The sequence below is a fragment of the Panthera uncia genome, assembly GCF_023721935.1.
Source record: "Panthera uncia isolate 11264 chromosome B3 unlocalized genomic scaffold, Puncia_PCG_1.0 HiC_scaffold_1, whole genome shotgun sequence".
NCBI lineage: Eukaryota > Metazoa > Chordata > Mammalia > Carnivora > Felidae > Panthera > Panthera uncia.
In genome coordinates, this window is record NW_026057582.1 from 15,744,559 (window position 1) to 15,750,092 (window position 5,534).

Consider the following 5,534-nt stretch of genomic DNA (forward strand, 5'->3'; position numbering starts at 1 on the left):
AAAGAGAGAGAGAGAAAGGGGGAATTTTCCCAGAAAGGAAAGCCAAGTTTAACCTAAAGCCATTATTATCATTTCTCCCAAATCTTTACAGATGATAAAAATTAATTTAAAAAAAAACTCTCAAAATTATAAACTTATTGGATTAGTGCTATTCTAAACTGCACAATAGAATGGCATCAGACCGCCCCTAGGGATCTTAGCCTGGCAGTTTGTTTCTGCTTAGAACTTTTTGGCCCAGGAGGTTTGCAGTTACTATTATCTTGGAAATCTGAAACACAGTTTCGCTGGTTTGTTAATTTGTTGATTTCTGCCTATCTCATAGCGGGCACTTTGGAGTCCTTTCTGTCAGTGTGAAAAAAAGGAGTGCAGAGGGCGGTCGAACTTCTGGAAGGTTTCTTACAGTTACACCTGAGATAACAAGCCCTAAAGAGACGCATACCAAATGTGGGCGTGGCTTTTGCTGATAACTACCAGGATAAGCAAACCCCCAAAGCAGATTTCCAAAAATCGGACTTGCAGCTTAGGCCTATTTTACCAGTGGGAAGGGACCTCATGAAGGGGGTAAGGTTAACCACAGTCGTCATCAATTATTTTTGCTGCCCATTTTATGTATTTCCTTATGCCATCCCCTAATAATCGCCTCACGTGACTTCAACATTCTCCTGTAACTGACAAGAAAAGAAGTAAGACGTTCACTCTTTTGCCGGGATCACATCACTAGCAAGTGGCAAAGGTGGACTTTATCTCCCGTTCTTCCTCCAGGACCCATGCCCTTGACTGCCAATGTTGATGAAAATTAGCTTGTCTGGGCAAGAAAGGTATCGGGCAGTTAATTAGGCCTTGTGTCTTTCACCCACTGGGCCATTTGCAGCGCCATTCTTGGTATTAAACCTAGGTTAAACCAAGACAGGCAAATCCCTAAGCTTCAAACATTCCCTCCACCCTGTTTCAAGAACGGCAGATACACAATGAATGCCGAACTCTGTCTTTAATATGGATAGCACGCAAATACAGAAAAAAACTCTGTTATTACTTGGAAGAGTTGGTACAATGTTTCAGATATCGTCCGCTCCAGGTAGGGTCATGGAACCTTCAAAACTGAGCTCACAGGCTTTTGAAGAGCCTGCGGGTTTGGACGGTGTTCACATTTCAGAGTTTGTTGTTGTTGTAAAAACCACGATCGTTGAAAAGGCAGAGTGTGATCAAAATAGTGTCGTTATTGTCGTTATTCCCTCACTACCACCCCTGAAGCATAAAAGAAGTCGTAGGAAAACTCCCCTTCTTAATCTTGTGTTTTGCAAATACTGATGATAACAATTAGACACTAATCTAATAGTTGGTGCTGGGGAGGGTTAAATGACAAAACAAAAAATCAATGGAGAAAATTTAAGGTCTAATTGGCTTTATGAAATGATTCATGAAGCTGGCAGTATCCCATCTAGCAAATAGAAAGGAGCTGCATCGAGCTGGAGAAAAGGAACGGGTTTTACAAGCAGAGAGGGAGTGAGAAAAAAATTATTAGCAGAGAATTCATTGTTTTAGACAAGGTCACCTTTCCAAGGAGAAGGGAGGGGGTGTATCAGTAAATTTCCTAGTGCTGATCAAGAACTGCCATTTGACTTAATCTTTCAGATTAAATTCCTTGGGGGTGCTGTGGTTGGGGAGGTGGTTGAAACTGAAGTTAGGTTAGGTATTAAGTCTTGGTTTGCTCGTGTGGGTCCTTAACGTTACGTGACTCCATTTTAGGCCTACGGTCTTCTTTTTAACAAAATTAATTTTATCATTTGCAAAGATTTGGGAGAAATGATAAGTAATGGCTTTAGGTTAAATTTAGCCTTCCTTTCTGAGAAAATGCCCCCCCCTTTTTTTTGAGTTAAATCATTGAGATTTGAGGTTGTTTAGCACAGCAGTTAGAGTTACCCACCCTAACTACTGCAGTTTCAGAGTAAAGAATTAGTAAATGTCAAATTCAAATGATTCCAACAAAATGTTTCGCCGCTAGTCATTTCACAAATTGCAGGATGCTGCACGTGTTACTTCTTTTATATTCCAACACCTGACTGTTCTTTATTCCTTTTAAGGTAAAAACAATCTGCTCAGCCCTGTGTATGGTCACATTTCATCCAGTTGTTAGCCTACATAAAAAATTAAGCATTATGGTATGGAAATAATACATGGTTCTTAAAAAGGTTGATTTTCATGGACTTATAACTTTCAATGCTTTTTTTTTTTTAAATGTTTATTTTATTTTTGAGAGAGAGAGAGACAGAGACAGAGCATGAGCAGGGAAAGGGCAGAGAGAGAGGGAGACACAGAATCCGAAGCAGGATTCAGGGTCCGAGCTGTCAGCATATAGCCTGATGTGGGGCTCGAACCCACGAACTGGGATCATGACCTGAGCTGATGTGGGACACTTAACTGACTGAGCCCCCCGGGCACCCCTAACTTTTTAAAGGCTATCATGGTAAACATAATCATCTAGTTTAAGAGCATGAGGAAAACCTCCTTTCATGATTAAGTAACCCTTGGGACCTTGTGATGTAGGTTAAACCAGGAACAAAATGAAATTTTTTGAAGGACTAAATGGGAGTAGATAGAAAAAATGTTCTATTCTGTGAAAAATATATAATCGGTCCAAATTTGTCATATATAGGGAGAATCTTCTGACCTTAGAGCCTTTAGAGACAGTTGATAATTCATGGAGAATCCTTGAAAAATAATATAATGTGTAAAGAAGGAAGAAAAAAGCACAACGAATCTCCTAGACAAGGTGTCTATGTTCTTACTGTTTTGTAAGGGGCAATTAGAGAATTGAAATGAGACACAACTTGGTAGGTCTCACTTTGGAGCGTTCAAGTCTAAGATCATAAGGACATAGACTAGAGCTATTCTAACTATGACCATCTTTCTACTTGCTAAGTTTCCTTCTTAAACTGAATTCCTTCCTGGATCGCAGCACACGAAGCGGCCCATTTTCAGTGTAGGATTTCTAGTATACAGATCCAAGTGACCTTCCAGCCAGACTCCTCCCAGGCTACTCTCATCTATGAGAAGTAACTCAGAGATTGGACTCATTATTTCCCTTCTGAAATTCCTACCGACATGAATTTCTTGCTACGAGGCTACGAGGGAAAAATGATAAGGACTCAGTATGGACCACTAGTGACAAGAGACCTCCTGCAGGCTAGCTTGAGCCAAACAGAGAATTTATGGTTTCAAGTTTCCAGGAAGCTCAAAATGTGGGATTGGCTTCCAGTAAAGCTGGACCCATGGGGTCACTGGTTTCCTCAGCACAGCCTCTCTACTCTTCTTTGCTCTGGGAGGGTGGGTTGGGAGGCTTTCGCCATGATGTAGCCACGTAGCCTGTGTAAACGTTAGGCTTAATGGCCTTTGGCATCCAGAAGAAGAGAGGGCTTCTTTACTGATTATTCAAACAATAGACTTAGGAATCGCCTCATGGGCTAGGCATGCTTCAAACTTCCACTCGTGATGCCCGGGAGGTGATGTCATCCTAAGCTGACCCACTGGGTTACTGAGGAGACATGGCACCCCTAAAAGAGAGATTGTGTTACCAGCAAGGGAAATGGCAACAGTACATCCCACAGATAAACAAGTTCCCAAGCGCTTACTGGAGTCAGGATCTGTGATAGACTCTGTATGGGTGTTATTTATGGTTCAAGGGCTTCAGAATCTCACAGGCGGTGGATATCAGCCCTGTGGCAACTATTATGCTTACTTTACAATTTTTAGGAGCCTGAAGTAAGTGAGATGAAGGATGATGTCCCAGTTACTTGTAAGTAGCAGAATTGGAATTTGACTTCACACCTCTTTGTCTCCAAGCCCAGCCTGGAAACATTGCTCTATACAAAGTAGCTTAATCTTTGAGGGGCAAAGTGTATCTGGAATGGGTTTCCTTTGTTTATTTGTTGTTTATTTGTGTTTCGCTTTCTTCTGTATGAAAAATACTTCCAAAGATTTTTCGTCTCCTTCCTGCTATTTGTTTCTCTCCGTCTTTCCGAACATAATTTTCCAAGAGAACTAGAGAGGAAACGTGTAACTTGCATTTAATTCCTATGAGATTTCCTCTTGCTCAGTTTGATTTCCGGGGTCATGCGGTATCAGTCATTTGTATTTTATTTTCAAGAGGGGAAACCAAATTGCAAGTCCAAGTTCGTATTAGTCTGAGGACCTGCAAAAGGGCTTGTCCCAGACTGTTGGTGAATTTCTTCTACCAAGATTTTCCTCACTTTGATACGAAGAATATACGTAAATTCAACTCCACCGGACTCTGCAATTAAGTGGTTGTCTTAACACCTGCACAATACCGCATAGCCTGTAACTGAAAACTAGTTATACGAAATATGGAGGGAAAAAAAAATTAAAGTTCATCGAGCAGAATTCCTTAGGACATGAAATTATAATGATAAATAAATGGAATTAAAACATTAAAATGTATTTTCCCCCTGAGAACGGAGACCCAATACATGAGAGTTTCATGTATCAGTAGGTTTTGTTAGAAAATTTGAACTGCTGGAGTGACATTCAGCTTTTTCTCCCTCCAAATATAAAATGAAAACTGATATATTGAAATTTCTCTATTACTCTAGCCACTGACCTGTCAAAAGTATTATAGGTTGGTTTACCTTGGAAATTGGCATTAATAGGAAAATGACATGAAACTTGCTGCCCAAATGCTACTATTTCCAGAATTGTGAAAGTGGCATAGTGTTTATTTCAATTTCTCATTTAGAGTGGCATGGGAAAGTGGACTAAAATCGAAGGCAGCCTCTGACTCTCAAATGGAAATGCGTTCACGCTGAGTGGTTCTGGGAGAGATGTGTGAATACCAGAGTGCCCATTTCGAGCCTAAATTATTTCCGTTTCTTAATTCTGGCTTGTGCTTCAGGTCTGATTGGAGATATATGCTTAATAAGGGAATACTTAGGTGATCTTCAGACTTTCTCAAATAACCATCACAATAAAACTCACAGTTGCACAATGTGTGCATCTTCTAATTTCCCAGACCTTAAGCATCCTGGTACTCAATGAACAAAGGCCAGTGGAAAGCTCAAAAGCAATAACATTTTTTTTTTTTTTGTAGCATTTTGGCAAATGAAAGAACAAAGAAGGAGAAGAAGAAGAAAGAAAGAAAGAGAGAGAGAGAGGAAGAGAGAAAGAAAGAAAGAAAGAAAGGGAAAGGAGGAAAGAAAAAGAAGGAAAGAAGGAAGATCAAAAGAAAAGAATAGGAAAAAAGGAGGTCAATTTCCATTTTATAGATAAAGAGTACTTTCCATTTCATGAAGGACTCTGGTGTATTTTATTTATCCCATTTTTCACATTAATTCTCCCAATATCCTCATGACGTAGATGATACCATTAATATCTGTAACAGGTTCTTTTTTTCGCAACTAAAAAAAGAATATGAAGTACATTGGTTTTTCAATGAGTTTTAATCGGTAGTGGTCATAAGCCAATATTGAAGGAAACGAAACAGATCTTCAGAAGAAATAAGATTCATATCAGTTTGAGCAGTG

General features: G+C 39.8%; 1 long non-coding RNA gene across 1 annotated transcript; it reads left to right on the forward strand.

Moving 5' to 3' along the window:
• The first annotated feature begins 265 nt into the window (after positions 1 to 265).
• LOC125908974 (uncharacterized) lies at positions 266 to 5,298 on the forward strand. The gene is made up of 2 exons (XR_007453509.1): positions 266 to 1,075; positions 5,102 to 5,298. It is a non-coding gene; the product is annotated as an uncharacterized LOC125908974 (long non-coding RNA).
• The last annotated feature ends 236 nt before the right edge of the window (positions 5,299 to 5,534 follow it).